Source organism: Suricata suricatta, chromosome 1 (genome assembly GCF_006229205.1).
Source record: "Suricata suricatta isolate VVHF042 chromosome 1, meerkat_22Aug2017_6uvM2_HiC, whole genome shotgun sequence".
In the NCBI taxonomy this organism is placed as follows: Eukaryota; Metazoa; Chordata; class Mammalia; order Carnivora; family Herpestidae; genus Suricata; species Suricata suricatta.
Genome location: NC_043700.1, coordinates 155,048,178 through 155,073,269, shown reverse-complemented (window position 1 = coordinate 155,073,269; position 25,092 = coordinate 155,048,178). Strand labels below are relative to the sequence as shown.

Genomic DNA, 25,092 nt, shown 5'->3' with positions numbered 1-25,092 from the left:
TATATATATATATATATATATATATATATATATATATAAAGAAGGAAACAAAATGGTTATAAAAGTCACCTCATATTGGTCTTTGGAATCTCACTGAGTAATATAACAAAATGCTAACAGTTAATTACCTATAATTACATCAGTAATTAACATTTACTTCTTAGTGCACTTACGTTTCTACTTCTTACATATTTTCCAAACTTTCTACAATGAATTTAACATTTTAAAAACCTCACTACAGAAAGGGAGCAGGGCTCTCTGGGGAAATGGCTGATTCTAGAGCTACAGCACAAACGTGATAAGTCTAGAGCATATTTTGTAGAGCCAGAAAGTAGGAAGGGGCTCAAAATAAGAAACAATGTGGGTATATCAAAAGGATATAGGAGCCAACTGAAAGAGCTGCCAATAGCCAAAGATGTTATATTTTTTTTAATTTTTTATAAAAGGCTTTATTTATTTTTCAGACAGAGAGACAGAGAGAGAGGGGGAGACACAGAATCCGAAGAAGCTCTAGGCTCCAAACCATCAGCATAGAGCCCAACACAAAACTCCAACTGTGAGATCTAACCTGAGCTGAAGTCAGATACTTAACAGACAAAACCACCCAGGCACCCCGCAATAATTTTTTTGAGAGAGAGAGAGAATGCATACATGCAAGTAGGGGGACAGGCAGAGGAAGAGGGAAAGAGAATCATAAGCAAGCTCCATGCCCAACACAGAGCCAGACATGGTTTTATCTAACCACCATGAGATGATGACCCAAGCTGAAATCAGGAGTCAGGTGCTTAACCAACTGAGCCACCCAAACAACCCACATAATAATTTGAACAATAAAATAAACAATAGTTTTGAAATATAACCCCAAGTATAAAATAAACATCAATGAGTCTATACTGATATAAACAAATGACAAAATAAATAAGAGAGAAGAGACAAATCTCACAATGTATAGCAAACAGTTAACCTAGCAGGTGTGTTATCCTTTGAAATGTCTGCTTACAAGATTGGTTCTTAGCCAGCATCTAAGAACTTCGATTTTAAGAGGGCCCCACCATTCCAGAAACTAAAATGAGTGGTTCACTATGCCTACACTGTTGGTACAAACAGTATAGTTTATGTTAAACATCTGTGTTCCTTCAGGGAGTCTAAACCTTGGGTATGTATCAGGCCGAGAGTATCTATGTGATCAGCCCCAATATAAGTCCTGGGCATGGAGTCTCTAATGAGTTTCTCTGATTGGTAACATTTCACCCATAATGCCATAGCTCACTGCTGGGGAGTCAAGTGCCTCCTCTATAATGCTACTGGAAGAAACTCTGGAAGCTGGCACCTGCTTTTCCCTGGATTTTGCCCCACATGCCTTTTCGCTTATTTTGCTTATTGCTCTTATGCTGTAATAAATCACAGCTGTGAGTACAACTATATGCTGTGTTCACGAGTCCTTCCAGTAAATCATAAAACCCGAGGGGCACCTGGATGACTCAGTTAAGTGTCTGCCTTGGGCTTAGGTCATGATCATAGGGTTCCTGAGTTTGAGCCCTGCATTGGGCTCTCTGCTGTCAGCACAGAACCTGCTTCATATCCTCTGCCCCCACCCCCTGCCTTTTTCTCTCTCTTTCTCCCTCAAAAACAAACATTTAAACCTGAGAATGGTCTCAGGGACCTCTGAGACATATTCAGAAAAATTCTAAATAATTTATGTAGATAATTCAACCTCAAGGAAAACATTACTCCCAACTCTTAAAAGCATGAGCTATACCGTCTTTCTTCCAAAGCATACAATATGGAAAGCAGGGAGAAAGAGTAACTTTATTCTAGGGAAACCTGACATACACTACCTCAAGTCAGGATATCAGGTTAACATCATCACTGATAAGAGGACACACTCTTGATATATAATATGATATGATGAAAATGGCACTTTATCTCTGTGTTCTTCCTGGTGAGAAGCCCTAACTAAGCCTGGACTAACCATGAGGGGAAAATATTAGATAAACCTAAATTGAAGAGTCTTCAAATTACAAAACCAATAGTCCTCAGCATTATCAAGGTCATTAAACAACGAGTATGAGAAACTATTATAGTTGAATACTCAGGGCATTCTGTACTGAGATACTCCAGAAGGTAACAGGGCTAAAAACTACTTTGAACTCTCCTTAAGATAGCTTCAAAGGATCCAAAACAATCCTCAAAGGATTAAACTATCTGCCAAGTACTGTCTTGTAGAACAAAGAATAACACTCTTTAAGAGAATATAACAAAATCCAGCTCTCAACAATGTCACACTTACAATCTCCAGCATCCAATAAAAAATTATTTAAAAATTATTAAAAAGTACTATTAAATTATCTGTCAAGATGTAGGAAAACGTGACCCATAAAATCAAAACAGCAGATCTAGAAATGAGAGAAATAATGGAAATTGCACATGTGTTCTTTAAAAGGCTATTATAAAGTCTTGAAAAAACTATTATGAATAGGCTGAAGGATGTAAAGGAAAAAATAAACACATTAAATAGAAAATAGAAGATACAAAAAGCAGACTCAAATAGAACTTTAAAAGATAAAATATACTATATCCATAACAATAAATTCACTAGATGGCACCACAAAAAAATTAGATTCTAGGAAAGAAAAGAACAGTAAACTTTGAGAAATGGAAATAGTAGCTCCACAGTGAAGTGCAGATGACAAAACAATAAAAAGAATGCTCAAAGCCTCAGTGACCTTTGGAACAACACCAAACAGTCCAACGTATTTGCAATTGGAATCTGAGAGGAGTGAACAGAAAATACTCCTTGAGGAAATAATACTTTTCTAAAATCAAGGAAGACTATCAACCTACAAATCCAAAACTGTCATCAAACCTCAAAAAGAATTAAATACATGTACACATGCACGAGCGCACGCACACACACACACGATGCCAAGGCACATCATAATCAAACTGCTGATAACCATGGACAAAAAGAAAATCTTAAAAGCAGTCAAAGAAAATAATACATTACATACAGAGGAAGAAAGATACAAAGCAACACAGATGTTTCATCTGAAACTATACAAGGTACTATATATTATGGGCACTGAGTCTCTGAAGAATTTCTCTGGTTGGTAACATTTCACTAGTACCGATATTGCTGAAAAGCTTAAAGCATAAAACTGATGACCTGCAATTCTATATCCAGTGGAAATATCTGGCAAACATACGCACAAAAGTTTTCTGAGACAGACAAAAGCTGAAAGAATCTGTCACCGACAAATCTGCATACAAAAAAAAAAGTGAAAGTTCTTCAGACAGAAAGATGATCATCCAAAATGAAAATCTGAATTCACACAATTGATGAAGAATACCAAAAATGGTACATCTGTAGGTAAAAAGACCTTTTATTTCTCACTTTAAATTTCTTTAAGTTAAAGCTTAAAAGTTAAAAGTTTCTTCTGCTTAAAGCAAAAGTGGTTAACATACTGTCAGGTTTATAACATCTGTAAAAATAAAAATTCTGACTACAATGGTACAAAGGATGGAGGGGAGAAACAGTAATATAAGATTTTAGGTTCTGGGGTGCCTGGGTGGCTCAGTTAAGGGTCCAACTTTGGCTCAGGTCATGATCTCACAGTTCATGCATTCGAGGTCCACATGGGGCTCTGTGCTAACAGCTTGGACCCTGGAGCCTGCTTCAGATTCTGTGTCTCCCTCTTTCTCTCTGCCCCTCTTCTGCTTGCACTTGCTCTCATTCTCTCTCTCTCTCTCTCTCAACAATAAACATTTTTAAACTTTTTAAATAAAAATCTAAAAAAAAGGTTTAGGTTCTTACATTATCCATTAAATGTTATGCTATCACTTGAAAGTAGACTGTGATAAGTTGAAATTCATTTTGAAAGTGCTAGAGCAACTAGTTTAAAAATGAGTTCATTTTTTAAAAAGCCAACAGGAGAATAAATTACCATACTAGAAAATATATACAACTGATACAAAAGTGGACAAGAGGAAGAAAAATGCAAACGATGCCACTAATTATGTTCAACAGAAATCGTCTAAACACTGGAAGCGCCAAATGCTAAATGATTTAGTGAATAAAACAGATCTTTGTGCCCTTAGGAAGGTTAGGATGCAATGGTGGGGGGGAGGGGGAAGGGAAGAGAAGAGAGAGAGATGGGGGATGTCCCCACATACAGACATGCAAATATAACAGGGCACACTGTGACTAAGGCTGTGAGGGCAATAAAGCCGATCCACTGACAGAGAAAAACAGACAAGGCCCTACAGAGCTAGGGTGGTCGGGAATGAACACTCTGAGGGGGCAGTGTCATGTCCAATCTGTTTGGCAGCGTGTCTGCCGCAGAATGAATCTTTATGTTTAAAGCCAAAAAAGGAAATAGATTAAAATCAAAGTAAGTCTGACTGCCCAAGGATTAGGGCGTCAGAGTCATACACACTTGCCAAGAACCCCTGAGGGCATTTGCCAAGAACCCCTGAAATAGCTAGAGGGCCCAAGAAACACTGATGTTGTTAAACAGATAGCGCAGAAGGGTTTTGAGCGGGCACAAGGCCAGACACACCAGCAGACAGGTTAGACCCTGTTCTCCTGAAGTCTCCTGCATAGAAGGTGCAGAGGTGAGAGATGATGACTAAAAAAATAAACCATGTACTTATGGGAATCAGGAAAAAAACAACAAACATAGGAATAAGAAGAGAGATTCCAATGTTTCCTACTAGATACTTGTTGATATATTTGGTGACTGACAGGATAAAGGAAAAAAAAAAGTAAAGCTGAAATCTCAAAGGTGAACCCTGGGTTTAGGTGATCGTGTAGATCATGGCACTAACCATAGGATAGCCAGAGTGAGGGCACGTCAAGAAGAGTTTGGGATATATATATCTAACACACAAAAATGAGATCAGGACAACAGATAAGAGGAGGATACAGAGACAGAAGAGAAGTAGGCAGACAATAGTTTCTCTAGCGGTCTTTTCCATTTATGAGGAGGAGAGAATGAATTCATTATTTTCAAGTACCTGCTAGCCAACAAGAACCACAAATTAATGGTTACAGCTGAACCAAAGAAAATTCAAACCCCCCCTCAAAAAAAAATAGGGAGAATTCAAATACAGCACTATGAGAGAGCCAACAAAATAAACAAGTCAGTAATGAAGGGACTCTGATTCCTCAAACAGACAGATTAGAACTCCATCTTGATTTCTGGGTAGTAAGGTTTTCAGGTTACATCCAAATTGCTTGCTTATTTCAGAAATGTAAATCTAGTTTCTGAATTAATAGTCATAGCTATAAAAGGATTTCTAATAAATATGTTTTATACACACGTCGCAGATTGGACCAATGCATCCATATACTCACAAATTAGCAAACGCTTCTGTAAAGAAGTGTTTTAACTGAACTCCGTAATTTGGGGTGTGGTTACCTGTGCGGCAATTCTATTACTTGTGTGTGCTCTAAGGTACAATTACTGTTACCTTCCTGACACAGGGTATTTATTAATAGTCCAACTTGCTCCTAGCTTTTGGTTTAAGTTATTTTTATACATTTCACACATTTAAAAAAAAATGCTTCCTCTGCTTAAAATGAAGCAGTCCAGACCCTGTAATCATATTTTCTTCCTTGCCTTCACAAACCATACCAATTTGCTATCATTTGGTCCAGATATTATTATTAGTGAATGAGAAGAAAACCTGTTTATGAATATATTTAAAATTACTTATTGAGGTCCCATTTCGGACATCAGGAATTATTTTCAATTGCCTGAAATAATTTTTGAAGATACTGTTAGTAAAAGCCAGAGTTAGAGGCGCCTGGGTGGCTGAGTCAGTGGAGCGTCTGACTTCTGCTTGGATCATGATCTCATAGTTCATGAGTTCCAGTCCCACATCTGGCTTGCTGCTGTCAGTGCGGAGCCCACTTCAGATCCTCTGTCTTCCCCTTTTTGCCCCCTCCCCGACTCATGCTCTCTCTCTAAAAAATGAAAACATTTTTTAAAAAATCCTAAAAGCCCAAATTTAGATTTTCTATTCAAAAGGCTATTTGTTATTAGATTTGTATTTTTATCACAACACACAAAATGTACATTCACTACCCCAAAAGCAACTAGAATTGTCAATGCTAAGATACTTTCACACCAGTACATATTATACAGATATACTGGGAACAAAGGGCATGTGTGCATTATATTTGGTCAATCTGACTGCAAAAGATAGACAAAATTCTATAAGCCCTGAGTAGGGTGAACACAAAATGATCAGAGCAGTACTTTTTTGAACACAAAAATAGGCCCTACTAATGACAGACAAGGGTCTATGGAGACCCACAGTCACCTTATCCATGAAGTACCCGTTATCAAGTAAAGGCTCACCATTTCCTGCCAACGCTCGCCATTCCAGATTTTTCCTGCACTGTCAGTGACATATAAGTTTCCATCAACTAGAAGTTTTTATCATTAAAGCCACCTTTGATATCATTCGTAGTTTTACAACAAAGGGGTAAGTCAGCAAGGCTACCATAAAGTAGAGGAGTGGGAACTGGGAAAGGAAAGGAGTCGTCAATAAACTGCACACAGAACCAAATGTACAGACAAAAACCACACTTTGCAAGGGGAATACCAGTAGGGGTGGGAAGAAAAGATGAAGAGATTGCCCAGTAGAATTAAATGGGCAAGCCCATAACACAGAAAAATACTTATGTATGGGTAAGCTTAACATATACTATACCAAGAGGCATCTGGAAAAATCTACCTTCATAATCTTAATATTCTTTAAAGACCCACTTTAAATCTAGTAAATCAGAACCCACATTTTTATATGATCCATAGGTCATTCTCCAGCACAGTAAAGCTTAAGAAGAGCTATTTAAAAATATACTAATATAAAAATATTATCTTGTTTATGCCATCTTTAGTAAACATCTATACTCATTTGAAATGAGAGATTAGGAAAATCCAGAGGCCTAAGAAATAAATTTTCTGTATTCCTTACAAAGAACTTCTCTGAGGTTTTTTGTTTTTTTTTAATTTTTTAAATGTTTTTCATTAATTTATTTTTGAGAGAGAGAGTACAAGTGGGGAGGGGCAGAGCAAGAGAGGGAGACACAGAACATGAAGCAGGCTCCAGGCTCTGAGCTGTCAGCACAAAGTCTGACATAGGGCTCGAAGCATGAACTATGAGATCATGATCTGAGCCGAAGTCAGACATTTAACCAACTGAGCCACCCAGGTGCGCCCAGAGGGTTGTTTTTCTTTTTTAATTTCTTCATCAAGTAGACCAGAAATATATACCAGCTTATACTTCTTCTTGAGGACAGTATAAGAGACAGGGGTGCCTGGGCAGCTCAGTCGGTTGAACATCCGACTTTGGCTCAAGTCATGGTCTCATGGTTTGTGTGTTCGGGCCTGCATCAGGCTCTGTGCAGACCACTAGCTCAGAGCCTGGAGCCTACTTCGGATTCTGCGTCTCTTTCTTTCTCTACTCCTCCTCTGTTCACACTCTGTCTCCATCTCTCAAAAATAAATGTAAAAAAAAGAAAAAGAAAAAGAAAAAAAGAATAGTATAAGAAATCATCACACAGCTTACAGAGTCTTAAACAAATCATCCTTTAGAAACAGAAAAAGCTAACAAAACCCTAAGAAAAAGAAGAATTTAGAATTTTGGTAAGGTGACTATAATTTACATCTGTGATAATGAAGTTATTTTGGATTCTTTAACAATTTAAATGAATAAACCAAATAATGATGGAATGTTCACTTTGCTGATATAGAATTTAGGAAAAATAGAACTCTAAACAGACTAATCCTCATCTTAATTGCCATCTTTCTACAAAGAATCACCTGAGTTAATGCAGTTACCTTTATAACTAACTTATTCTTTAAAATAACAACAACCAAAAAGAGACTAAGTTTAATATATTTGATGATTAAAATAAGACGAAGTGTGTTTTCTGTCCACATACGTGGCAGGAGGCAGTGAGAGATAGGAGGAAGGTGTACTTACAGCCTAGTGGACAGCGAGTGCCACTGTGGAAAGGTCTTAAGACAAACGATGACAAAAGCAACCATTTCAGAACTCCACACCAGGACACTAAGGGCATATGGGAAACGTAATAAGCCAATGACTGTTACCTTTAAAGAATAAACTATATGGCCTTCCACAAAGAGTCACTGAATCAGAGATTTTGTTTGTTTGTTTGTTTGTTTGTTTGTTTGAACTGGAGAGACTTTGAAGATCATATACTATAATCTGTCAGATATTTTTTTTCATTAAAAAAATTTTTTTTAATTTATTTTTGAGAGATAGAAAGAGAGAGCACAAGCAGAGGAGGGTCAGAGAGAGAGAGGGAGACACAGAATCTGAAGCAGGCTCCAGGCTCTGAATTAGTTGTCAGCACAGAGCCCGATGCGGGGCTTGAACCCACGAACCATGAGACCATGACCTGAGCTGAAGCGAGACGCTTAACCGACTGAGCCTCCCAGGCGCCCCTAATCTGTTCGATCTTAGATGAGAGATACAGCAGAAGCCCAGGGAGGACAAATGATGCATGTGGATCCCAAATCAAATCAACAAATATTTATTGAACACCTACTGCAGATAAAATACTCTTCCAAAGCTTACAGAAAATAGAAGTGTAACATTAGATCCATTCTTCAAATGGATCCCCGTCCATTCTCTGCTTCCCAGGTAAGTTATCTGCATGGAGCCCTCTGATGTCAGCAATATTCTTTTCTATATCTAGTTAGGGGTTTGAACACTTTGGCCCACAGGCTAAACTAGGTTCAGTGCCTGTTTTTGTAGAGTTTCACTGAAACACAGCACATTCATTTGCAGATCACCTGGGCCCCTTTTGCCCCACAAAATCACAGTGAAGTAGTTGTGACATAGACGTGTGGCTTGCAGAGCCTACAACAGTTAGTGTCTGGCCCTTTTCAGACAAGTTTTGCCAACCTATGTTCTAGACCAATACTTGCACAACTTGCAGGTTTGGTTTGAAGCTACTGGAAGGTTAGGTTTGCCTCAGGAACCACTGCCCACTGAGACGGTTTTGAAGGAAAAGCCAGTGTGCTAAATATGGCAACTGACAGCAGCTCTCAGGAACAAGTAAAAACTTGCTCTGGTCCATACAAGACAAGAATCAAAGGAGAGCAGACTCTAAAATCCAACAAACATTTCCTAGCTGCTTACTAAGTACTTGCATTGGGCTAAGCTCCGGAGCTGCTCACGTAAGTTAAGATCAAGTCCATTCATGAAAAATTCACCATCTGGTAAAAGAAACAACACTTTTGTATTAAATGGAATAACAGAAGCTAGTGGACAATGAGTTAGATTCCTGACACAGAGAATAGTTAACTGAGTTGGGGGTGAGGGAAGCAACTCAACCCCAAGGCTGGTCATGCAGAAGCCTCTGTGCCCCCCGCAGAGCCTCAGTTCCAAGACCCGGGAGAAAGGCTGAGATCCACAGGTGCCTCACCCAACGCTGCTGCCTGTGTGCGGGTGGAGCTCACCCTTGGCCTGTACGCTGCTTCCTGAGTTATTTTTTGTTTCGCTTATCTAGTATATTCCTTTAGTTACATTTTAATCTTATATTCAGCTTCAGTCACCTTTACCTCTCTTACTGAGCTCTTTGTAAACTGCATCTTTATTATTTTCTTTAGTGTCTTCTGACATAGACATTACTTATCCTCTTATTCTCCTTTGTATGCCTTTATGATTTCAGGATGTTTTGCCTAATATTTATTTAGTTATATATTTTTCTTATACCCTTTGTTTCAATTATCTCATCCTACACATAATACCTTCAATTTAGTAGGAGGAACTGTAATATTTTAACAACGAGTGTCACCTCACCAGTACTCTGGATGAATCGTTCTGTGATTAGAAACAGCAGAGTACATGGGGACAGAGAGAAAGCTATTCCAGGCCCCTTAAAAAGGGACAAAGATGCATTTTTATTTCAATTACGTTTCTTACATGTCATTTCTAAAGGCAAAAGTAGTAAAACCCTGACCCTAACTCAAGCCATACTTAACAGTGCCAATAAAAGTAGGGCAGAGAGCAAACCATAAGAGACTTAACAGAGAACAAAACAAGGGTTGACGGAGGGAGGGAGGTAAGAGATAGGCATTAAGGAGGGCACTAGTGATGAGTACCGGGTGTTGTCTGTAAGTGATGAATCACTAAATTCTACTCTTGAAACCAAAACCAATATTACACTTTATGCTAACTAACTAGAATTTAAAGAAAAAGATACACACACACACACACACACACACACACACACACACACATCCATGTAACGAGGGAGATAGTCTAAAGTGACCCTTCTTATGAAGTGTTAGGCTAACTTCAAAAACAACCAAGAGAAACCACAAGGTCATGTTGCCGCACTAACTTCTAAAACCCTTTGTATGGGAATCATACGCTCACTTGGCAGGGGTTATCTGGACGAGCACCCGCTGTGGACAAAGAAGGAAGCACAGGAAAAAGTGTTGAGGCTCGAGCTCCTGTGAACTGTCACGTAGCTAGCTACAAATCACAAGCTCAAGTTTCTGGAATTGTGCACAATAAAAGACCTAGATCCAAATTCCTAGAGTATTTTCTACGATGCAATGATCCAACGATAAATTCTGGTCAGATGTGATTCATCTACCTCCAAGTCAAAACTCCAAACTTTTTTATAAATAATAAAAGCCACCGTGCATTATTAAATTATGTGTCAATCCTGCCGCCATTTTTTTATAATCTCAAAAGCAATGCTATAAAAGAAGCTATCACTGAAATGCCTAGGTGAGGTTATCTGGCCTAGAGAGAGAATGCAGACCAGTCAAGGACACGTGGCCAGTAACCATGGGAACTCAGCTCAGTCTGGATCGAAGCACCAATCCAACTCCTTCCAGAGTATTCACTGCCTCCTTTCCTATCATGCCTGTGGATCTTCCCGATAGCCTCCTCTATCACGAGAATGCTCACAGATCCAGACAAGGTGTAAATATAACAGCCAGTAAGGCTTTTCTACATCCTCCAATGATTACGGCCTGAAAAGTACTCCAAAGGCTTTTGTAAGTAAGGGACCCGGCTTGATTTCATGACACTATGTATGATAGCCCAATGCTTCCAAATCCCATTTGTAGAAGCAAGAAAAATTCCTGAACTCCTTCACACATTTACATAGATTATCATCTGGGTCAGGCCAGAAATTCCAGAGCAGACTGATTATTATTTCAAGCTCAGGTTCCTCGAGGACACTGCCTAGCCCAACATCCCTTTTATCACATTTGAATTCCATACAGTTCTCCAATCTCCTTATGTCTGTTCTCACTACAAGCATGAGAAGGGCCAGAAGAAAACCTCATCTCATTTTTCTCCCAGGATTTTCCCTAACCTCCCTATTAAGAGTTCAGTCTCACATGAAGATTTAAATCACTCTTTACCCATCTCGTTCCCTTCTAAAAAGAAACCGGCCTGCCTGTCCAATACAGGACATATCCAACAAAAGTGAGCTATTTTGGAGATACAAAATCTAACAACTGAGGGCTATGGCTCTACAAAAACAAAACTAAACACAGACCGCTCATTAAATAGGAAATCCAGTTAGTCAAATATAGATAGCAACCTTTAAAACTTAACCAAGAGGCATTTGGAATTTTATAGCGAGTGCTACATTTTGCTTTGTCCCTGCGAGGGAGCTGTGCGGAATACCTCAAGAGAGGCATACCAGTATACTATTTAAATGTTTATTATCCCATGGAGTCATTAACACTTCGTAATGAAATTGAATGGTATCTTAGCTGTTTTTTATAAAAGTCATGTAAAACAGCTATTCACTTAATCAGGTTATGTAACCAGAGTGGTATAAAAATAATTATCAACTATTCATTAAAGTGAAACACAGGATCTCAGAGAGTAAGGCTTTATATTGGAATTAAAGTGTTTTTTTCTATTGAAATACAGCTCTTAATTACAATGAAATCACCAAAAACAGATATGTTCTTTAATAGCACAATTAAATATGATAGACGTACCACTCTTTTAAAAAATAGATTTCACACATAAAGATTCACCACCAAACACTGCAGTGAGATGGAGTACAGAGAACAAATGCCTGACTTTAAAACAATGGCCACCAACCAGTAGCTAGAAAACCTAAAGTAATTTGCTTAACCCTCTCTGGAGTTTTAAAACTCTGTATAACAACCTCTCTCACAAGGCTTTCAGAAGGACTGGGGAACATTTGCTCATTCAACCAGTATTTACTAAGAAACTATTACGTTCCAAGCCCTTGGAAGACATCAGTAGGCAATCTCTATGCTCAACTTACACTGTACTTGAGAGGAAAAGAGAACAGGTATGCATTAAACAGGCAGACAAAAAACAGACCACTGAAGTTATGGGTGAAACAAAACAAGAAAACCATGTCCAGAATACAGAAGGCACTCAAAAGCTTCTTCCATCCCTAATGTTGCTATCTGCTCAGTCCTGTTCAATGTGTCCTTACCTCTGTTCTTGGTGAATTATAAAAATCAAGCTTATAATATATTTACACTCACTTACTCTTGACTCCACACAGAATGAACAACAAAATTAAGGTTGATTCCATCAGAATAAAAATAACCCAATCTTGGAGATGCAAGGACTTTGCAGCTGTCACAACAGAAGCCTGTGGAAACACACTGCCTGATTCTTAGGATCTGACTCATGACCAAGCCTAACAGTCATTGTTCTTCAGCGGTCAGACAACATTGTAGTCTATTCTCAATCAGTGAAGGGCATTTTCTCCCCACCAACTTTTATGCCTGAAGACAGATATTATGTATACCAATTCTACTAATAACTAACCAGTGAGATCAGTCTTTGATCACATTAGAGCACTACACCAAAAATATATGGATATTTAAATAGTTATGAATAAGATTACATCCATGAACATCTTGATTCCCCCCTCCTTTTTTTTTTAATAAAGAACTTAGGACAGAAAATAAACAATTCACTTCTTTAAGAAAATTGCAACATTATACAACTATATACAGTACAGTTCCTTTACTATAAATTATAATTATATTAGCTAATCACTTACTCAAAAATTTGCCATTAAAATTGGAATCAGAGGAAACAAAGAACAAGAGGTCCATTAAAGGCTTTATTTTAACTTAAATTACAAAATCTGTGATTTATTCCCTGACATTCTGATATAGTGCCAAGTCCTTAAGGTGAGTTTGTTGATCACAGCATTGTCTGCCTTGCCCAACACCTAACCCATGTACATCACCTATGATTTTTCAATTCAAGTCTTCAAAGAGGAGAGGGAAACTGAAGGTATCCGACGGAAAAACCCTTCCAACCTTATACACTTCTCCAGCTTGCATGTAGTTCAAGAGCAATTTTTTTTTTTTTAGGAATTCACTTTTAGGGGGTCTGACCAAAGCAGTCAATCTTGTTTACACCAAAACAACTCCTTCTTTTCAGTCTCATACTTCACTGAATTATGTAATACCTAATTAAATTACATGATCACAATTACAAGCATAATTGGCATAAACAGGTTTGGCTTAAAACACAGCCAGCTCTTGGTAAGCCCTCACAACTCAACCTGCCGCAAAAATGGTGGGAAAGGCTTTGGACAGTGTGCAGTGTCACACCACGGGCATTTGTAAATATATTTTACAGAGAAACAGAGGATTCCTGGTAAATCCAGTGAGCTGTCCGAGAATTTCTACAAAATGGTGTTTGAGAATTTCTACAAAATGTTAATTTAATATATTCAGAGACCATTAAAAAATGAAAAAATTTACCAAAAGCAAAGAGAAATGTTCAAAATATCAACCCTGAAACTATCTCTAAATTCTATGCATATTTTTGCTAAGGAAACCCTAAGCATCTAGTCAAAAGTACCAAGAAAACTTCTTTCTTTTTTTTTTAATTTTTAATTTTGAGAGACAGAGAGAGACAGTGAGAGTGGGGGAGGGTCAGAGAGAGAAGGAGACACAGAATCTGAAGCAGGCTCCAGGCTTTGAGCTAGCTGTCAGCACAGAGCCCAATGCAGGGCTCGAACCCATGAACTGTGAGATCATGACCTGAGCCGAAACCAGACGCTTAACCGACTGACCCACCCAGGCACCCCAGGAAAATTTCTATATATTGCAGGCTAGCTTACTTGCAATTGATTCTCTCACAAAAGTATAGTTATCAATCCATATTACAACCTTGTCTAATATCGCTTAAAATGATATTTTTCATTTTGAGTTAACAAGTAAATAACTTAATAACTGATCCAAGTACAAAGAGAGAGTCCACACCAGTTTCTCTCCAAAGAATAGTTCCTTCTTTGCATTAGTGATATGAAATCACTTGACAGTTTTGATTTCTCCTTTTATTACATGAACAAAACTGTAACACCCCTTAGAACTCTACACAGTCATATCTGCATGACTTCTGGCTAAACTACTGCATTATCTCTATCCCAGAACCACCAGTAAACAGGAAGTAAAATTCACTTACGCCAACTTGCCAGCAACCTATTTGCAGGCGGTTGGGAATCATGTGTGTCTTATTCTTATCTATGATATAAATTTAGTATCACATCTTGAGAGTCAAGAAAAGGAATTTGATCAGTAAATTGAAATTTAAGAACCAGACATTTTAAAACCAAATCTCTCTACAGAAATTGCCAAAGATGTCCTGTAAGTTCATTTTAAGTCACTGCATAAAACTGAATTTTGAGTTTTTAATTTTTTCTAACCTTTTTTTTTTTTTTAAGAGACAGAGAGGGACAGAGAGTGAGGAGGGGAGGGACAGAGGGAGAGGGAGACACAGAATCCAAAGCAGGTTCCAGGTCCCAAGCTGTGAGCACAGAGCCTGATATGGGGCTTGAACCCTCGAACTGTGAGAGCATGACCTGAATAAAAGTCAGGTGCTCAACCAACAGAGCCACCCAGGTACCCCAAGGTGAATTTTATTCTTAAAGAGAAAAACTGGGCTACAGTTATTCCACAAAGAACCTGTAGCCTCTGAAATTTCAAACAACAGATTCTTTAGTACCCCATGATTCTGCTTTTCTTTTGACCGCAACTGGTAAAAGGATATATACGCTTGAAAATTCTTCATTAACTTGAGTGCTTACATGCAAATTAATATAAATTATAAATTTCATTATTACACTTCATAATGTGTGCAGTGTTCAAAAATGTGTAAAATAGTCTCAAAAAAAAAAAAAAGAACCATATTAAATGAATAGGCATAGCATATTACATTTAAGCACCAAATCCAACCACGCAGTCGATGGTACAGTAAGAAAACTAAGATGATTCAAGACTGAAAGGTAAAGTTTTAATAACTTAAATCACTGCACATATAAATATATTAATAGGTTTTGCATATGTATACACTGCTGAACATAAAACTAATGGCTGAATGACTTACAGATTTTAATTTAAATATTTATTTATTTATTTATTTATTGAGTGAGTGAGTGAGAGAGATAGAGAGTGAGAGCACGAGCGCACACGAGTGGGGGTGGAGGGTAGAGAGAGAGAGAGAGAGGGAGAGAAAGAGAATCCCAAGTAGGCTCCACCCTGTCAAAGCAGAGCCTGTCCTGGGGCTTGATCCCACAAACCAGGAGATCATGACCTGAGCCAAAATCAAGAGTCAAATGCTCAACCAAACTGAGCCACACAGGTGCCTCACAGATTTTAATTTAAATTAAAACAAACTAACCCCTCAGTGGCCTCACCTCTACTTCATCCACCCAAATAAGCAAAGAGCATAAAAATGACTTCTAACCAGTACATCATAAATGCCAATGTAAATTTCTCCTGAAAATTTAAAGTTCCTTCTCCTTTCTTGTATACAATTGATATTTTTAAAACAAAATGTATGTTTTCTCAGAAATATGACCCTTTTCTCTAAACTGACAAGAATTAGGGAGAATACAAAAATATAGGGACAAGCCCTGCCCTGGGGAGCTTAAATTGAGAAATTTGTGAAAGGTGACTCGGCACTGTGTATTAAAATTTAAAATGCACATAGCAATTGATACTGGGAAGTAATCATACAAAGGTATAAAGTGATATATAAGTGAATATTTGTTACATACTTATTTCTAATAATTAAAAATTAAAATCATGCTAAATGTTCATCAGTTTAAGACACTGATTGAATAGATTATTACATCCACGCAATGGAGAGCACTTTAAGTGACACAGAAAGATGTTTATGATGTATTAAATAAAAAACCAAGTATTGGAGCAGTTTGGATAGTACATCTCATTTTTAAATTCTATAAAAAATGTGTATGTGCATATTAAAATATGCATACAAAACAGCTATATAAACCTTAGAGAGTGTATACTTTTCTACTAAATATTACATTAATTTTATAAGCAGTTTATTCCCTAAGATTAAAAAGCTCATAATCATACAAAACATTTTAACATTTTAAAGTGTTTTAGTCAAAAATGAAAAAACTTAAAGCACTTTTCCATCTTCTTCCTAAAGGATTTTCCTGTCTCAATATTTGCTAGCTGCTGTACGCACAGCTGATTTTCCTCCTAATATATAAGATGTATCACTCTCTCAGACTTTAAAGGGCAGTAAATATTGCTGGATTAAAGAAAACAAAGATACTACGAAACAAAATAATCATTATATTCAAAGATGTGACTTTTTAGATATTTTCCGCCAAATAGTCATGATCTTTAGAAAAAAAGACTGGGATACACATATATTTTTTGTAAGAGTGGAATGTGTTTTTTAAACAAAATTTAACTGGCTTCTGTAGTAATAGATAAAACTCGTATCTTAACTTTCATTTACATATCCCATAGGTTGTACCAGTAAGTAACACTGGTTCAATAAGTATATTACTTGTTCATCAAAATATTTTCCAAAGACACCAAACTTTTTATTACTGGCTTTATCTTGATCCATACCATCAATATTTCTCCATCTAAACTCAAAACAAGCTTGTGATACTATAAAAAAAATTTAGATCAAATATACATTTACTATATTCAACATTTTTAATATTTAAACTTGCTTTTCAAAATAAAGACTTATGCCCACTAGTATACTTATAAAAATCATTTTATTTTCCTAAAGTATTTTAAAGAATTGAAAATAGTACATTTTTACTTTACCTAGTTGTTGATGGTGGTGTTCATCATAATTACTGTGACAAAAATGGATTCCATCTTTCCCATCTACAACCTTCTCTGATGAAAGTAAACTAAGACGTCTCATCTTAAGTAATCTTGGGGAAACTTCCTGAAAACTATCTCCAGTGTCCAGAACCACATCTCCCGAAAGAATGGGAGGGACGACTCTCTTTAAAAAATCCATTTTAAGGTTCTTCTGCATTACTAGATCCACAAGCACATAGAAAGAGGTTTGTACCAGCTTCCCGATAAGAAGGGAAGGTCCACTATTTGTGTCAAAGAGCAAAGAAATGTCATGTGTACTTAGGTGTTGCTGAACGCCAGCAGGTCAACTCCCAGCTGTTTTGAAGCTGATTTGTACAACATTTGCTGTTCGTGCTGATAACAGGCCAAACGGCGATAGACCATGAAACTGCATTTCATATAAATATATACGTGTACATATACAATGGGTGTTAACAGCAATACTGAGACCATAAAATACCTAGCGTCCACTTGGTTTACCATCTAGACTTTGAAAAGCTATGGGGTGATAATGCTAAGGCAAATTTACTTTCGCTTGAGGCGTCTTTCTTTGAAAGAAACTTCCAAGAAAAGAGCAAAACAGTAACTTGTATTCAAAAGATAATTCTTATAATTATGAAAATTCACTGATCACCTCTCAGAAGCATCAAGTTTTATGGGCCATCAAAAGGTGTATTTTAAAACTTTATACTGTATGGTGAACACTCCAGTGTACTTTTAAACACAAAAACTTCTCCTCACGATCAATTGTAATTATCAATAGTACCAATGAAAACATTGGCATGAATTACAAAAAAAAGATTAACTTAAAAATACGTGGATCTAAGAATATAAAGTTGAAGAATTTAAAGTATATTTAGTTCTCTAATCCCAGAAATCAACCTTACATAATATAATTCCAAATAACTAACCATTCTACTAAATATTTTGAAATAGCAAGAGCAGACAATGCTATTGTCTTCATGTCATCCAGAAGCATAACAAACTATGCCAGTGAAAGGTGCCTGTGTAAGACTTTGAGAACTGAAATTGGTATCTTCTTTTCTCCTTTCCTTTGCCTGCCCTCTGGTGGGGTACTAAGTAAGCAAGAAGGAAATAAAACTACAGAAGGATCAGATAAGGCGTAAACTCCCTAAGTGATCAAATTTAAAACTTTGAAGGATATACATGCTGATCATAAAAAATAAATAAATAAATGTAGTTCACTCAGCAAAACACAAGTACAACCTCCTAATATTCAACATGAAGAAAATAACTTAAATATTTTAAAAGAGGAAGCATAAAAGAGTATAAGTAGATACCAGAAAAAATTGCAATGTAAAGGAACACCCGGCTTGCTCAGTCAGAAGTGCATGTGACTCTTGATCTCGGGATTGTTATTGTTCGAGCCTCATGTTGGGTGTAGAGATTACGTAAAAAATTTTTAAATCATATAAAAAACTGTAATGTAAAAACAAGCAAATTTCTGGTCCTGAATTGCTGAGTGTTTAGTCCTTATTAAACACTTATTCTACACATTAATTGTGAAGTCAATTATTTTTTATTTTATTCGTTTAAAAGCTAACAGTTGAAAAAAAAAAGCTAACAGTTGAATGTCTCTACATGCAAGGCAGTAAGTAATATATTAGTAAAGTTCAGGGAAATTTTAGAAGATTTATTAACACACATCCTGTCTGAGGGAATCCTACAGTAAAAATGAGGGAAAAACAAGGAAACCAAATGAAAGACTAAAGCAGGACCATAGTGATTAGAAAACAAGTTGACTTTTTTTTGTTTTTTATTTATTTTTGAGAGAAAGAGAGAGACAGCGCAAGCAGGGGAGGGTCAGAGAGAGACAGAGACACAGAATCTGAAGCAGGCTCCAGGCTCTGAGCTGTCAGCACAGAGCCCAACACAGGACTCGAACCCATGAACCGTGAGATCATGACCTGAACCAAAGCCAGACGCTTAACTGACTGAGCCACCGGGCGCCCCAACAAGTTGACTTTTAAAAAATGCTTCTAAGATGCTCTCTTAACCCTTGAGCATAAAAGATTAAAAAAAATTCATATCCGAACAGCTTATTCTCCACACACAGGAAAAACAACAGGTTAGAACCGAAATCCATTTGCCTCCGCACTGAGAAGCTGTCACTGTGTCTTCCAGGATCTTCTCCCTGCCTCACCCACAGGATCTCATATTCTTTACAAGTCCTGTTAGTGGTTCTCCTTGGGTCCCGAAGCAGGTTCCCCTTGTCTTATGGAGCCCAGAAACAGTAGTTTGTAACAGGCTGACTACAGAGGGCAAGTTACCTCCATACGTGTTCAGGATATAGAAGACAACCACCTGGGTCTCTATTAACCCCATCATTCTAAACTGCACTTTCAACTGGGGAAAGGACAGGCAAGGCTTAGGTGCTATAGAAGGAAAAAAAAAAAAAAAAACACAGCTATTTCTCAGATTTCTTCCATTCCACACATGTTTGCTGAGCAGCTTCACAATGGCCTGTGCAAGGGCATTGAAAATATGTCTCTGTCCCCAAAGAACTTACTATTTACTTAGGGAGGGTAAGAAACTCTCACAATTACAGTATTTCCTGTAGGGCTGGCCAAAGCTTTGTTAAGTCTGAACTGCAATTCAATTTCCTTTGCCTAATCTCCTTCCTAACCTCCTCTCTTTACAGATGTTGATCCCTAATGAACATCCTGGAAGCCAAACTCCTTTTCAGCATCAGCTTCAGGAAAATCCATCCTGAAACATACAGCAGGGGGAGAAAACAAGGTTTTGTAGTAACACGACTGTACCCATTACTAGCTGAATGTGCAAGCAGGAAATGCGATAAAGCCTTGCTGCATGTTGATATTTCTAAGATCTTTGGTTGGTTATCACAACTTCCAATTCCTACCACAGTAGTCAGGATTAAAAAATTATAGGAGGTACTTCCTCAAAATAAAAAGCTTCTGCACAGCGAAGGAAACAACCTGCAAAACTAAAAGGCAACTGACGGGATAAGAGAAGATATTTGCAAATGACATATCAGATAAAGGGCTACTATTTATAAGGAACTCACCAAACTCCACACCCAAAAAACAAATGATCCAGTGAAGAAATGGGCTAAAGACATAAACAGACACTTCTCCAAAGAAGACACTCAGATGGCAAACAGACATATGAAACGATGCTCAACATCACTCATCAACTCACAGCCATCACAATGGCTAAAATTAACATCTCACAGATGTTGGTGAGGATGCAGAGAGAGAGGATCTCTTGTGCACTGCTGGTGGGAATGCAAACTGGTGCGGCCACTCTGGAAAACAGTATGGAAGGTCCTCAAAAAATTAAAAATAGAACCACCCTATGACCCAGCAACTGCACGGCCAGTTATTTATCCAAATGATACAGATATGCTGTCTCAAAGAGTCACAGTCACCCCAATGTTTGTAGCAGCACTATCGACAACAGTCAAAGTATGGAAAGAGCCCAAATGTCCACGGATGGATGAATGGATAAAGAAGATGCAGCATACATACAATGGAGTATTACCCGGCAATCAAAAAGAATGAAATCTTGCCATTTGCAACTACGTGGATGGAACTGGAGGGTAGTATGTTAAGCGAAATTAGTCAGAGACAGACAAATGTCATTATGACTTCACTCATATGAGCACTTTAAAATACAAAACAGATGAACATAAGGGAAGGGAAGCATAAACAATATAAAAACAGAAAGGGGGACAAAAACATAAGAGACTCTCAAATATGAAGAACAAACAGAGGGTTACTGGAAGGATTGTGGGAAGGGGGATGGGCTATATGGGTAAGGGGCATTAAGGAATCTACTCTTGAAATCATTGCTGCACTATATGCTAACTAACTGGATGTAAATTTAAAAATAAATAAATAAATAAATATCATAGGAGGTCCTGGGTGGCAGGGTGGGTTAAGGGTCTGATGTTGGCTCAGATCATGATCTCATAGTTTGCAAGTTCAAGCCTTGCATCAGGCTCTCTACTATCAGTGCAGAGCACACTTGGAATCCTATCTCCCTCTCTCTCTGCCCATCCCCGGCTCACATGCATGCTCTCTCTCAAAAATAAACATTTAAAAAATTATAATAGAAGTTAGTGGCTCAAATATAGCATTTAAAAATCTTTTTAGACTTCACAGTCACTAAATATTCATTTAGCCTTTTGGATATTTATTATAATCTTACCGGAAAACTCAAGACAGTGATCCCTTGGTGGTAACTTGAATCATCTAATCCTGACTGTGGGACTCTTGAGCAGTTTCAAGACTTAAGCATTTAAGGTGTTAAGCATCCAAGATTCAGATAAATGGCTTCAGCTCTAAAGAAAAACAAAATACAAGATTTATACAGAAGACATATTTAGAAGTACATTTCTGTTGCTCATGTCCGTCTTTATTTCTGAGTATATTATATAACAGTGTCACCTAGTGCTCCCAGTATCCTTTCAACACTGTCGCATTAGATTTTTTCTAAATCTTTATTACAAAAAAAATTCAAATTCAAACTAATACAAAACAATTGAGAATAGTAGAACGTCCCCACCATTTTAAACTCCTAGCACATCATGTTTCATTGATATCTCTCAACCCCTATGCCACCGCTCTGGATTATCCTGAAGCAAAGTCTTGATATTATACCACTTTACCTGTAGATATACTGTATGAATCTCTTTAAGATAAAGATTTGCTTTTTCCAAAAACCTGCTAGAACAGATTCATGATTTCAGCAAAGTCACAGGATATAAAATAGATGCACAAAAATTGGTTGCATTTCTATACATCAATAATGAAGCAACAGAAAGGGAAATCAAGAAATTGGTCCCATGTACAATTGCACCAAAAAGCATATAATACCTAGGAATAAACTTAACCAAAAAGGTGAAAAATCTATACACTGAAAACTACAGAAAGCTTATGAAAGAAACTGAAGAAGACACACAAAAAAAAGGAAAAATATTCCATGTTCATGGATTGAAAGAACAAATATTGTTAAAATGCTAGGGAACGCCTGGGTGGCTCTGTCAGTTAAGTGTCTGACTTCAGGTAGCCGGGTCAGGGGTCACGAGCAGAGCATCTTCTCTGGCCGGGCAGGTGCAGGAGGGTTCTGTGATGGCCTCGGAGCGCCAGGAGCCAGAGGTGAGGGGCGGGCGGGGGCAACGCTGGGCACTGGGCCCCAGGCCCCGAGCTCCGAGGGGGAGGGTCCAGTGGCCTGGCACAGCGGTGGCCTCCTCCAGGGGAGGCCGGGCCCGCGTAGTCTGGGCAGGGACTGGCGCAGCCCCATAGGCCCAACACTTGAACTTCCTCTCCTCGGCCCGCAGTTTTGTCGGGGGGGGGGGGGGGGGGGGGGGCCTAGAGCAGAAACCTGTCGCTTTCAGATACGTCGCTGACTCTGGGGCTTTCGGATTCTTTGGGTTTAATAATGGTATTGACAAAATCTGCAGTTTAATTTTCTGCTGCAGCTTCAGTGGGCAACACGGCAATAGACATCGCTGGTTTATGCATTTCTCCAAACATTGGAATGCCATAGATGGCACAAATTAATTTAGGTGTAGCGCTTGTGCATTTGGGGAGCAGCTTTGGTTTCGAGAAAACACATTTGACTCCGAGTGAAACCTCGGCCAATATTGACGCTGCCATTTAGCTCTCTGTGCAACTTGGTGGCAAGTCTTGACTTCCCGGATCCTCTTTCTTTCTCCATAAAATACCCGTCTTATGGTGAGCACTTCACGTGTGAAGCCGGAAAATGCACACGAGGTATCCATTAGGTGCCAAGGACCACAGGAGGAACTCGTACATACATTAAGTTATTAAAACATGTGGGAAGAGTTCACAGCATCTGTTCTCTTTTACAGATAAGAAAACTGGAGAGGGAGGGAGGTTAAGTACTTTACCCAGGTGCTCCTCAGTTGGGGAGTAGCAGAGCTTTGAAGTTAGAAGATCTGAGCATAGGGCGCCTGGTGGCTCAGTCGGTTAAGCTACTTCGGCTCAGATCATGATCCGACAGTTTGTGGGCTCAAGCCCCCCCTCCCCTATCCGACTCTGCTGACAGCTGGGAGCCTGGAACCTGCTTTGGATTCTGTGACTCCCTCTCTCTAAGCCCCTCCCCTGCTCACATTCTGTCTCTCTCAACAATAAATAAATATTAAAAAAAAAAACAACAGCAGCAGCAAAGATGAGAGGAAATGGGATGTTGTATCAAAATGCAACATCCCTTTCAGGCAGGTAGTCTAAAACAGCGCTGTCCAATAGACATCTAATACAAGCCATATATGCAAATTTTCTAGTAGCCACATTTAAAATGGTAAAAAGAAACAGGTGAAATCAATTTTCGTAATGTATTTTATTTATATATTTTCAAGATATTATCATTTCAACAGGTAATAAGTATTAAAAATTATGAGCCATTATTCTTTTTTGTAAAAAAAAAAAAGTGTCTGACTTTGGCTCAGCTCATGCATGATCTCGCAGTTCATGAGTTCAAGACCCCCATCAGGCTCTGTGCTGACAGCTCAAAGCCCGGAGCCTGCTTTGGATTCTGTATCTCTCTCTCTCTCTCTCTCTCTCTCTCTCTCCCTCCCCCTCCCTCCATCCCTCCCCATTCATGCTCGTGCTCGCACGCTCTCTCTCTCTCTTAAAAATGAAAAACATTAAAAAAATTTTTTAATAAAAATAAAAAAATAAAATGCTGCTACTACCCAAAACAATCTACATATTCAATGCAATCCCTATCAAAATAGCACCAGCATTCTTCACAGAGCTAGAACAAACCTAAAATTTGTATGGAACTACAAAAGACCCCAAATAGCCAAAGCAATTCTGAAAAAGAAAACCAAAGCTGGAGGCATCACAATTCCAAACTTCAAGATGTAGTACAAAGCTACAATCATCAAGACATATGGTACTGGCACAAAAACAGGCACTTAGATCAATGGAACAGAATAGAGAAACCAGAAATGGACCCACAAATGTACGGCCAACTAATCTTAGACAAAGCAGGAAAGAATATCGAATGGAATAAAGACAGTCTCTTCAACAAATGGTGCTGAGAAAACTGGACAGCAACATGTCGAAAAATGAACCTGGACCACTTTCTTACACCATACAAAAAAATAAACTCAAACTGGATGAAAGACCTAAACCTAAGACATGAAGCCATCAAAATCCTAGAGGAGAAAGCAGACAAAAACCTCTTCGACCTTGGCTGCAGCAACTTCTTCCTCAACACGTTTCCACTGTGAAGGGAAACAAAAGTAAAAATGAACTATTGGGACCTCATCAAGAGAAGAAGCTTCTGGGGGCTCTTGGGTGGCTCAGTTGGTTAAGAGTTTGACTTCAGTTCAGGTCATTATCTCATGGTTCATGAGTTTGTGCCCTGCATCTGGCTCTGTGCTGACAGCTCAGAGCCTTGAGGATGCTTCAGATTCTATGTCTCCCTCTCTCTCCCTCTCTCTCCCTGCTCCAACCTCACTCACTCTCTGCGCCTCTTTCTCTCAAAAACAAATAAACATTAAAAAAAGTACTTTAAAGATAAAAAGCTTCTACACGGTGAAGGAAACAATCAGCAAAACTAAAAGGCAACATACAGAATGAGAGAAAATATTTGCAAATGACATATCAGATAAAGGGCTAGTATCCAAAATCTATAAAGAACTTACAAACTCAACACCAAAAAACCAAATAATCCAGTGAAGAAATGGGCAAAAGACAGGAATAGACACTTTTCTAAAAAAGACATCCGGATGACCAACAGACACATGAAACAATGCTCAACATCACTCATCATCAGGGAAATACAAATCAAAACCACAATGAGATACCACCTCGTACCCATCAGAATGGCTAAAATTAACTCAGGCAATGACAGATGGTGGTAAGGATGCAGAGAAAGAGGAACCCTTATGCATTGCTGGTGAAAA

The 25,092-nt window shown here is 38.2% G+C and overlaps 1 protein-coding gene across 6 annotated transcripts in view; it reads right to left on the bottom strand.

Annotated features, from left to right (window-relative positions):
• The window catches only part of FRYL (FRY like transcription coactivator), a 261,750-nt gene that overhangs the window by 172,248 nt on the left and 64,410 nt on the right, over positions 1–25,092 (bottom strand). For all 6 annotated transcript variants that reach the window (XM_029946008.1, XM_029945999.1, XM_029946032.1 and 3 more), the window contains exon 3: positions 21,363–21,495. The gene's annotated coding sequence lies outside the window, so the exon portion shown is untranslated. The remainder of the gene's footprint in view (positions 1–21,362; positions 21,496–25,092) is intronic.